This window comes from Cyanistes caeruleus, chromosome 5 (genome assembly GCF_971803275.1).
Source record: "Cyanistes caeruleus chromosome 5, bCyaCae1.hap1.1, whole genome shotgun sequence".
NCBI classification, from domain to species: domain Eukaryota; kingdom Metazoa; phylum Chordata; class Aves; order Passeriformes; family Paridae; genus Cyanistes; species Cyanistes caeruleus.
Genome location: NC_141705.1, coordinates 6,275,674 through 6,286,724, shown reverse-complemented (window position 1 = coordinate 6,286,724; position 11,051 = coordinate 6,275,674). Strand labels below are relative to the sequence as shown.

General features: G+C 46.9%; 1 long non-coding RNA gene across 2 annotated transcripts; it reads right to left on the bottom strand.

Moving 5' to 3' along the window:
* Positions 1–3,105: 3,105 nt before the first annotated feature.
* Positions 3,106–10,581, bottom strand: LOC111928421 (uncharacterized). Of its 2 annotated transcripts, none has more exons than XR_015286772.1 (4): positions 10,430–10,581; positions 10,125–10,210; positions 5,266–8,040; positions 3,106–5,207 (listed from the first exon to the last, which is right to left on the bottom strand). It is a non-coding gene; the product is annotated as an uncharacterized LOC111928421 (long non-coding RNA). The 2 variants fall into 2 exon arrangements; XR_002864110.2 differs by having other exon boundaries at positions 5,266–7,250.
* Positions 10,582–11,051: the final 470 nt, after the last annotated feature.

The following is an 11,051-nucleotide window of genomic DNA, read 5'->3' as shown; positions in this document are numbered from 1 at the left end:
AGCAGAATATCCCATTGCTCTATCCCTTTCCATGATACGCACCGTAATAGTATATAACTCATGAATTACACCATAAATCACTCCTGGGCTTGCTGTGCAGAGGAAAGCAAGGGAGTTGTTTTGGAAGAAGGCTGAGAGGGCTGAAAGTGAGACAAGTTGGCAACACCCATGGACAGCCTTGAGCCAGCAGAAGAGAGAAAGGAACTGTGGGGTGAGCAGGACCCCAAGCAGCCAAGGCTGAGAGGGGTAGAGCTGTCCCACCTCACTGGTAGCACACATGAGGCTGACATGAAATGCTGAGGGGGTACTCCTTGAAAGAGCCATGCCTCCTTGGTGAGCTGAAAGGAACAGATCCTGCACAAAAACACTGCAAAAAGGTCACAAGTCCTTCACAAGACATGTATCTCTAAAAGCTAAAGGAACATTGGAGATCAAGTCCTCACTCTGGAATCTCCTGGCTTCTCCAGGATGGAGTTTATAACCTCAGGGTGGCTCACAAACATATACTACCTCTGCACTCCAACACTGACCTGAGTGTTACAGACTGCACATTTGCAGGTCTGCAGTTCAAAACTAATTGCTATGACCTCACATAAAATAGTAATAATCAGCTATCAATAATACTTTGGGAACTGGGGGAAAAATAAAGGGAAAATGTTCATTCTTAGTAAAACCTGGTGCTGACGGTCAGGAAATTAAACCTTCTGCAAGCATTAGTCACAGGAGCCAAAAACATTGCTGCTGAGTGTTTCTGGGGAGCATATGCTTCATATACTTGAAAGATATTCTTCTATATCAAGTCCTTGTAATTACAGAGACATGGCAAATAAAGGCAGAAATCATAAAGATTTCCTTTTCCTCTGGTAGATAATCAGTCCAGGGTGTATTTATGTACAAGCAGAGAGCTGTCTCCATCCCAGCCTCTCTGCTCACTGCATCTCCAGGATGCAGCCTGATGAGCAGTTAGCTGGTGTTTCCCTGATGAATCAAACCATTCGCTGCAGAAACACAAGATGCAGGGCCAATATTTTCAAAAGCTGCCTTTAAAACTCTGGCAGCAATTTAGTGTGGTCATGTTTCCGAGTGTGAAGTTCTTCATGTATGAATGCTTGCACTCAGGATTTATTTGCTTGGACTGCACTCACATCCGTACAGGGAGCATGACCATGAGCCCAAAGTTTTCCATGTGCTATCTGCTAGATGGGTGAAAACGCGTTTAAAGAGTTAGAAGCCAGGTAAGGACTAGAAATCTGGTAAGGATTTGTATTTCCAGGGTGGTGTTTAGGGTTATTGGGCTGGACAGTCAGCTAATTAGAGGAAAAGAAAAAAATAAAAATCATTTACAAACCAGTTTTGCTACATTTGTTACTGCCTTTCTTGCCTTGCACTTCACGAGGTGGAGGAGCATTGTCTTTCTGTGCACACCTGGGAGCACAGCAGCACAAAGCACGTGGTGCACAGATCCCAGAGGTGACCTCAGACCTGGAAATGGTCTGGCCACATCAGCATCATCCAAAATCAAAACTAATTAGTCCTTCTGGGAGCACATCAGCTCCAGCTATGTGATGTTAACATGACATGAGACTGCGATCAGGATCTGAATGGGGACCTGCTGTTTGGGGGTCCTAAACCTTTCTGACTTTGCTTGGGGACTCCTTGCACGCCCCTAACTCACACCTCGTTTGTTATCCACTGTGCTTTGAAGGGAAAGGCCACCGCTCAAACTGAGCAAGATGTTTGCAATGTGCATTTTTGAACGTGCAATGTCTCATCCACAGGGCAGGACCACACCACATCGTCCAAACCAGAAAGATGCCACTTGCCCCAGCCCACGGGCAAATCCACCCCATCTTTGTATCACCCCCATTTTCAGCCTTTTCTGCTTTTAAAGAAAAGCCAGATTTAATGCAGAAATAAACCCACCAAGAGTCCTGCAGTTTTCACGGAGAACAGTGTGCTTGCTCAGGAAGCGTGAAATTAAAAGCTCTCGAGCGTGCCTTTGCCCGGCTCCACATCACATGTACCTCGTCAGCTCTGCAGCAGGGCAGGAGCTCAGTCACTAATTCGCTCCATGGCCTCATCCTGCAAACATGCACCCCTGCAAGCGAGGCTTACTCATGGAAACACTATGCCCTGATAGCGAGGGGCTTGGGAGAAACCTGCTCCCTGGGCTGCCCTGGGGACACAGCTGGCACCTGGCACTGTCCCAGAGTCAGCCTGGCACCATCAGGAGAGCTCCAGCAAGCCACCAAGACATCCCACGTGCTCTGAAGGACACCCTCTGGCCGTGATCAGGACTCACTTGATGTTTTCTGACAACACGACACCAAAATCTCTTCTCGAAATAAAGCGCCTCCAAACAGCTTCCAACAGGCTCCAGAGACGTGCCCAGGAGTTCACCAAAAGCAGCTTGCCTGCCTCTCCATCCCTGTGCTACCAGAGTTTGCTCTGTGGTATGCTTTCCTTCTCCTTAGGAAAAATTGGATGTTGGAACTGCCCCCTTCAGCAGCCTTCATGTCCTCAGGGCTGGGCATGAGACACACAAAAAGGACTCCTGAGAGCTGAATCCCAAATTACAACACCACCTCACATGTTTTCAAGGCTGACTGATGGCCAATGCCCTGCTCCTCAACAGCCCAGACACAGCAGGCAGGAGAGCCTCCAGTTTTTCTGGGACAAGACAGGACCACACCAGGTCTGGAAGCTCTGTCACCTGTGAGGGTTCTCAGCTCAGCCCACGGAGGCTGTAACTGTGTGCTGTGACACATGACCCTGTGTGCCTGTCTGTGCACCCTCCCATCCACGGCTGGGAGCCTCTCCCCTTGTGGAAGAGAAGAAAACCAGGAGACCTGTCCTTCTTTGAGGGATGGGGTAGCAAAACATCACTTGTTTGCAAACCTAAGAGGGTTCAAAAGATTTGTGACCCCTGGAGAGAACCCCCCTTGGGTTTGAAGGGTTGAGGTACTTCCTAGGACCTCGTACATCCCCCATGGACCACGGTGTCTTCAGTGGGATTCAGGGAGCCCCTGCTGTGTCCCCCCTCCCCACGGCTCCAGCTCTGTTGGTTGCGGTGCACCAACGCACACATAACACATTCCAGACTCCTCTGGTTTGACAGATGAGTATTTTGACAGCTCAGAGAAAACATTTTGCAAGATGCACAGTCAAAGGCTCTTTCAAGCCGAGATGTTGTGGAAAGCCGCGTGAGCTCTCCAAGGCGCTATCTCTCTTTCTCTGCCAGCCGTGCTAATGAAAGCTCCCTGTGCAGGCCAGAAGATGCAGCAGGGAATAATACAGTCCTTTAAATAGCATCCTAGCTGGCTTGAAGAGGCCACAAGCGTTTTAACTCACTTATAATTTTCCTGTGGTTCAACCCTCTCTCCCGCAGCAGCCTGCTCTGGGCACCGCGGCCAAGCACAGGCATGGGAAGCCTTGAAAATGGCATTAACCAACAACCCGTGACCATTCTGGGAGCACTCATGCTCGTGTGCTTTCTCAAGCAATACCCACCCTGGATGTGCTGCTCAGACCTTCGTTACCTGGAGGTATTTGGCATAGGAAGACACAGCACTGAGATCAGCAGAGGAGACCTTGTTCTGCACACGACTGAACTCAAAGAGCTGATTGCTTCAATGACATGAGGCACTGGCCAGAAAATGCTCCCCTAACATCTTCCATGTGACATTTTTCCAGAGGCAAAGCCAGCTAAAGAGGTCCCTGAATGTTTTCCTCCTTAGGACCTGTTCAATCATCTGTAAAGCAGGTCAGTGAAAGAAAACATTTGGCACTAAAGTAGGGGGAAACAAAATAAGTGAGATTTAAAGAAATTGCACAGACCCCATTTGTAGCACAACCCACGAGCAGCTGTTTTGGCATGGCTGCAGGACAGAAGACTGCCAAGTAACAGGAGGAAAATGTGTGGGGCTAAGAAACACTGGGAGTCCCTTCAAGCAGCTTAGCTCAAGGACAATCTTGCATAGGGGACTGAGCCCTGAATGAGGAGGAGAAGAAGGATGACGGCAACATGGAGAGGTCTGGAGCTTACATATAGAAATAATTATTTAAATTAATTCCCAGCCTCATGCCCCACAGGAAATTTTGAAGAAAATCTTGAGGTTCAGTGGCAACAGCAGCCTAAATAAAAAATAAGGAGAGGAAATCTCCTTTGGGGGAAAAAATATCAAAAGGATCATTTTCTCTGCTGAAAGCTGAAATTCTTCCACAAAAGAGTCATTTTGCCACTCCCCAGAAAACCAGAAAAAATACCAGCATTTTCCATTTTAATGGCTGCCTCATTGTCTTCAGCTTCAATGTTCCTTCTGCAAAGCCTCCCAGCCCTGCCCTGGCCTCCTGGTGCCCATCAGCTCTTCAGGACAGAAGGTTTCTCTTTCGTGCAGTTCACAGCACACAGTGTCAGTGCTTTAATCAGGTTATATTACTGATGGCAATACTCTGACACAGCCATAGATTCATACCTTTGTGCTGCTGAAAGTGTGTGTTACCAGAGAATGTCCAAGGTGCTGGGCTTTCTCTCTGGTTTAATTTCTCCTTGCCTTTCTCTGCCCCTGTCCCAAAATATGTCAACTTCTCATCCCATCATGGTGTTATGGAAATAATTGGTGGCACTGTAATATTTTTTTGTGAAGCAAATGGTGCCAAACAGCTTTAACATAAGTGTCCCATATTTTACAGGGGTATTTTAGGACTGTCTCTAAGTTTTATCAGGTGTTTTACTTTGTTGTGCAGGTCTACAAAGGATATTTTAAATCACCCGTCTTGTTACGGGTTTTTTTGCAGGTCTGAATGATTTGTGTTGCACAGATCTATCAGCAACCTGCTCAAGTTTATTATATTAGAAAAAAGGTTTATGGAAGTGTCAGCAGAACCAGATCTTCTTTTAGCTAGGAACATCTGGTTTATCTATGAGCCTTTACCCTGAGAAAAGCAGCTCCTTGTATTTCTTACAAAAGGAAATTTGGCCTCTTCCTCACTTATTTTGTGTTTGGGAACAGATAATTTGCTAACCATGCTAACCATGCTAACCATGGTTAGGGTTCCTCAGACTTAAAGCACAACTCTCTTTGCTACAAATTCATCTCCATGCAGCGCTTCCAGCACAAGAAAAAGGCATCAAAACAGATTTTCATGCTGCTTTAAGACTTGCCCTTGATTGCAAACGTTTGCTCACAAGAGAACAGATTTGATGCCTGATTTGGTGCCAGATTTTTCTTCAGGGGCTATGCTGAGCTTCTAAACCACCAACACCCCCAAGGTTTGATGTCCCCCAGCACCTGTTTAAAACATTCAGTGTTCACAGTACTCAAACACGGAGTTACACTGCACACAAATTTTGATGAGACCATGTCATAAAATCCTCTCGTGGTTTGGGTTAGAAGGGAACCTTGAAGATCATCTCTATCCAAGCTCCCAACCACAGACAGGGCACCTTCCACTAGTCCAGGTTGTTCAGAGCCCCATCCAACCTGGCCTTGAGAACATCCAGTGATGGGGCAGCCACAGCTTCTCTGAGAAACCTGTGTCAGTGCATCACCACTTGAAGAGTGAAGATTTTCTTCCTTATATCTAACCTAAACCTGCCCTCTGTCAGTTTGAAGTCATTCTCCCTTGTCCTATCATTCAATGCCCTTGTGAAAAATCCCTCTCCAGATCTCTTGAAGCTTTTTTAGGTACTGGAAGGCGCAGCCTTCTCTTCTCCAGGCAGGACACCCCCAGCTCTCTCAGCCTGTCTCCATAGCAGAAGTGTTCCAGCCCTCTGATCACCTTTGTGACCTCCTCTGGACTCTCTCCAGCAGGTTCAGATCCTTCTCATGTTGGGGGCCCAAGAGCTGGACACAGCACTGCAGGTGGGGCTTCATGAGAGCAGAGCAGAGGGGCAGAATCACCTCCCCTGACCTTCTGGTCACCCTTCCTGTGATGCAGCCCAGGAGACAGCTGGCTTTTTGGGCTCCATGAGCACACTGACAGTCTTCTTCAGGGGCTATGCTGAGCTTCTAAACCACCAACATCCCCAAGTCCTTCTCCCCAGGGCTGGTCTCAACCCAGTCTCCATTCAGCCTGTGCTTGTGCTTGGGATTGCCCGGGGCTGGTGCACCCAAAGGTGCCATGCAGGGACCTCACTGACATTTGTGACCCCCCAGACAGGAGGAAGCAGCCTGAGAGCGCATCCATGGCTCAGCTGCAGGAGCCTGCAGCCCAGAGAATTAAGCATTCAACAACCACTAAACTCAAAAATAGACAGTAGGCGCCAAAATCCTCAGCTGTGGCTCCTTGGACTACACTGGATTTACGCTGATTTAAGCCAGCTGAGGATCCGCACCACCGGGCCAAGTCCTGCTGTCCTACCTCAAGCTGATGGCTAGTTGACGTGACTGATGACTGAGATTTCCATTTAGCCTAACTCGAAGCATGAGCAGGGCCTATGTAGTGCTACCATTGTTGACTCCAGCCTTTTGTCTCGGGCTGTAACCGATAGGCCTAATAACCGAAATCATACTGCATGCATTCATTCACCCTCTTCGCAAACAGCATGTTATTGAGCTCCGTGGTGAAAAGGCATGCACAAACACAATGGGGCTGGGATTAAGCCCAGCTGCATTACCAAAGTAAATACTTTTGCTGCTGACAGTTTGTCTGTGGGGATTTGGAGAAAAGTTTTGTGCATCTACTTAGGCAACATATGGTTTTATTTTTCCTGTTAACAAAAACAGTAGTGGTCAAAAGTCAACACCCTCTGATGACTGTTGTGTGGCCAATGTAGAATGGGCTTGGTGTACTAAGTCCAGTTCCTTACAGTCCTAAGTCCAGTTTCCTACAAAAAAAATCATCCTCTTCCCACATTCCTCTCTTACTTGGTACTGTGGTTTGCAGTGTCCGCAAGGAAGCCGAGGGGGTTTTGAGGTTAATCTCATCTGTCCTCCTTTCTGATTGAAAGCAATGGGTGACGTGGTTTGGGTTAAGATACTCTGCTAGCTTCTTTCATTCCCCTTGTGATGAAAACCCCTCCACAATCTGTTTCCTTGAAGCCTGAAGAGAGTCAGAATTAATCCGCATTAGCTGGCGGCCGGGGCATGTCAGCCAGTCAGACTTCTAAAGCAAACACACAGCGATGAGGAGGAGCAGCATGCCAAGAGCACAAATGGTCTGAATTTAGCCCTTCATCTCCAAGCTGAGTGCACACTGTTCTCCAAAGATCTCTGCAACACTCAATCAACAGCTGGTCACCTTCACATCTGAAACCAAGAAGAAAACGCGCAAGGGCCTGGCTTTATATATTTGGCAATGACTTCAGCAGGCTGGTAAAGGGCAAGAAGTTGGCTGAGCTGCCACAAGTGCCCATCTCACATAGCTCCAGTGAAGGGACTGGCAGATACTGGCACTCAGCATTTTTGGGAAGAAAAAAACCACCCCCATCATCAAACCCTCCATAGGGATTCCCCTAAAAGATTTTAAAGCTTTTAAGGTGCAAACAGGTCTTGTCTACACTGAGGTAATGAGAATTACAGCCGCTAGAGCACAACTGCTAACACTTAGCATCTGCAGGGTCAGAGGCAGCTCAGAGCTGGAAGGAGTGTTAACTAGATCCACCACATGAAGTAATTGTTTTTAAGGGAGTGTATCCAAGCTGGAACACAGCAATGAAGAACATGCACACTCAGACAGGTGTAATCCCAGGCACAGTGGGTGGTAAGCAAGGCTCAAAAATCACAATTAGGAAGCCAAAATGCCTAATTCAGTCTTCCCCACCAAGATGAAGGTAGATTTTTGAGGGGCAGATCTTGCATAATGCCCAGCTAGTCCTGTAATGTGTTTGCAATCCTCAGATACTCCTGATATCTCTGGAAGCTGAAGGCCTGAAGTGTTTTGCAGAGGATGCTCAAACCTGCCCATGAACAGCAAGAAATGGGCAGATATCCAGGGCTGGAGGAATAAAGCCAGGCAGAGAAAGTGCTGCAGCTTGGGTTGACAGGCAAATGGAGCTCAGAAATGGAACATCACACTCCCATAGTCACACACATCCATCTACGGAGGAAAAAGGGAAAAAGCAGAAATTGTTTGTGTTCCCATGAAAGACAATCGGTGAAAACAAAAGCTTATCTTAACATTTTTCTGCAGAAGTTCAGGGGTTTTCATTCAAGAAGCAAAAACTGAAAAATGTTTGGTTCCTGGCAATCAAAAACTGGAAACATTTTGGCCAGAAACCAAAACAATTTGGGGTTTCTGGTTTTTGGTTTTTGTTTGAGTTTTTGCCAAACTCCTTAGCTTGCTTTTGCCAAAAAACTGCACATTTTTCAAGCTTTTTCTTCCTCAATGAAAACCTTAAAATTGTTGTTGAAATTGGACATTTCCCACAGATTTTTGTTTTGATTTTTTTAAAAAAAGGCATTTTCAGCAAAAAGAATGTTTTGAATGAACAATTGCACCCAAGAGCTCTGTAAGCAGACCCATTGGAGGGACTATCATACCCTCCCTTTTATCTCCTCTCCCCTCCTCTCTTTTCTCACCCAGGGGACCCAGGGTGGTGATCCTGGTCTGGTTTTGACCACCACATGGCCAAGTTTTAGAGCTGTGGAGCTGCCTTGGGGGACTGACAACTCTGAGCTGGGAAGGGCTTGAGCTTTTTCTGTGAGATACCAATTCTCAGGAAATAAGAAATGTAGCAAAGGAAAAAAAATATCTGCAGTCTGGATTCAGCAGTGTTTGTACTGGGAACACATTTGGGTGTGTGGTTCTGGGAGAAGGAGGTGAGGGTACGTGTCCTCCAAAGTGCCTGAACGTCAATTCCCACAGGTTTGTTAAAGCTGCTGGCCCTGGGTCTACCACAAAGAGTTGGTACAATCCATATTAATGTTCAAAGTTTGGCACAAAAAACGTGGTTGTGAAAGATGGACAAGAAAAATTAGATATTGTGAACCCCTGACATAAATACAGTGCTAGGGACTAAACAGAAAATGAAGAACACCAATGTATGTCTGCTCTGAACACTGAATTTGGAGGTGGAACTGAAGAGCAAACCCAGCTCAGAATGAAGAAGGTGTTGGCACCCTGTCTCCAGGGATAACTTTGATCTGACCCAACAATGAAACCAGAAACTGCACAGCAGAGGAGGAAATCTGGAGTCAGAGTGCCAGAGTTTAATACTGCACCTTTACAAAGCAAACTACAATAAAAATTCGGACTGGGTCTTGAATTTCAGTCATCTAACCAAAGAGATCTTGGAGTCTTTGTAATTAAGTAGAGACATGGCTGCATTCCCCCTTTAAGTCCCCAATTTTTCTTACTTTCAAGGCCTGTTTGGATGTTTTCTGTGGTTGTTATTTGATGCCCTGCCAGAGCAGGCAGAGGAAGACCAGGCAAAGGAAAGCCACCACACATCAGTGGAAGAGTGTGCCAGGAAGAGGAGAGGTGAAGAGTCTCAAATTTAGGCAAAAATGAGATTGCCACACAGCAAAAATGCCAGGACTTTGAGCAGGATGTTTGGAGAGAGCAGCCAAGACAAGAACTGTTGGCAGATGTAGATGGATTTGGGGTGGGTTGGAGAAGGGAAGGAATAAAGAATGTGTGGGTGAGGAGGAGAGAGGTCAGCAGCTGGTTATGAGGATGAAGGTATTGTCAGGATTTGGGGATGGGTTAGGGACAAGGAGGAGGGTCTGAGGGGCTGATAAATTCCCATAGTCCAGGCAAGAAGGGAGTAATGAAGGACTGTGAGGTGGCTGGGTGGTCAATGAGGAAGAGGAGCAGATGAGGGGTTTTCTTTTCTTTTTCCAAGTTTGGATAATAATGGCCCTTTACACTCTTTTAACTCTGATTTTCAGCAAAGTTTATTTAAGCTTTGACACAATGCAATGCTGTCAGCTGAGCCATGGTTAACAATGCTGTCTCCTAAGCCCAAGGCAAGCAGGGCAAGGGGAATAAATTAGCTTAAATCTCTGCAAAGCTTTCCCAGTTGCAACAGAGTGAAAACACAGGCGCAGTAAATTACTGTGATTCAGCTCACTGTTAACTCAGTGTCTGAATTCTCCAAACACAGAAGAGACACTCTGTCATTGATACAAACCTAGAAACAAGCTAAAATAACAGCACAGGCTGGTTTCAGACACACTTACATGGAGCAGTTATCTTGGGTGGTGAGCTGGAGCTGCTTGTGGTGAGAGCTTCACAAATGGAGAGGTGGGTGAAATGCCAGACAGCCCTGGGACAGAAGGAAATGTTTATATTGATTTATCCTGACATTTTGAACTGTAATGTCCTTGGAATAAACCATGCCCTAGGAGTGGGTGTTACTTGGATTGTCCTGACACCAGATAGCAAGAAAGCCAAGAAGGGGAAACTGAGGCAGGGCAAAGACCCAGCTGCATAAGCTCCTTCTGTAGCCCTTTATCAGGGCTGTTTTCACCCGTTGTGTACTCACATAGTTAAGAGGATCTAGGAAGCTGCGACTGCTTTGCTTTCCAAGGCCTTTACTCAGGAAAAGACTAATTAAGTGGCTGTGTTATTACAGCAGGTCCTGGAGCCTCCGAACACAACCAGCGGCGATTAGGCAGGCGTCAGCTACTGGGCGGGATTTCCCACTGCCCAGCTGTGTAATTATCGCGGCAGCCCAGCCAAAATCCTCTGACAAAGAGAACCAGCTGCAGGCTGCGGGGCTGGGAGATAGCACATGTCCAGTGGAGGGAGAAAGAATAACCTCTTCTTTGTATTTTTCCCAAAGAAGGGCCTATGAAGACGAGCGCGCACATCCCTGCAGAGGAGCAGAGAGCAATAGTGATTTTTAGGGAGCTCCTGGAATAAGAATTAGGGATGCAGCACGGCTTGCTGCACTTTTTTTGGGGAACTGAGTATTCCCTCATTAGGATTAGGGACACGGAGGCGGCAGGTGAGGAGGGAGGAGGAGTTGCATTGCTTTGAAATATGGACCCCATGCTGCAGCATCATCCCTGCAGAGAGGCACTGAGGGCTGTCTTTAATAACCCCAACAAAGCACTGAGGTGCACCCTGAGCAAGGAGAAACTTTGGGTTAGTTTCTAGAAAAG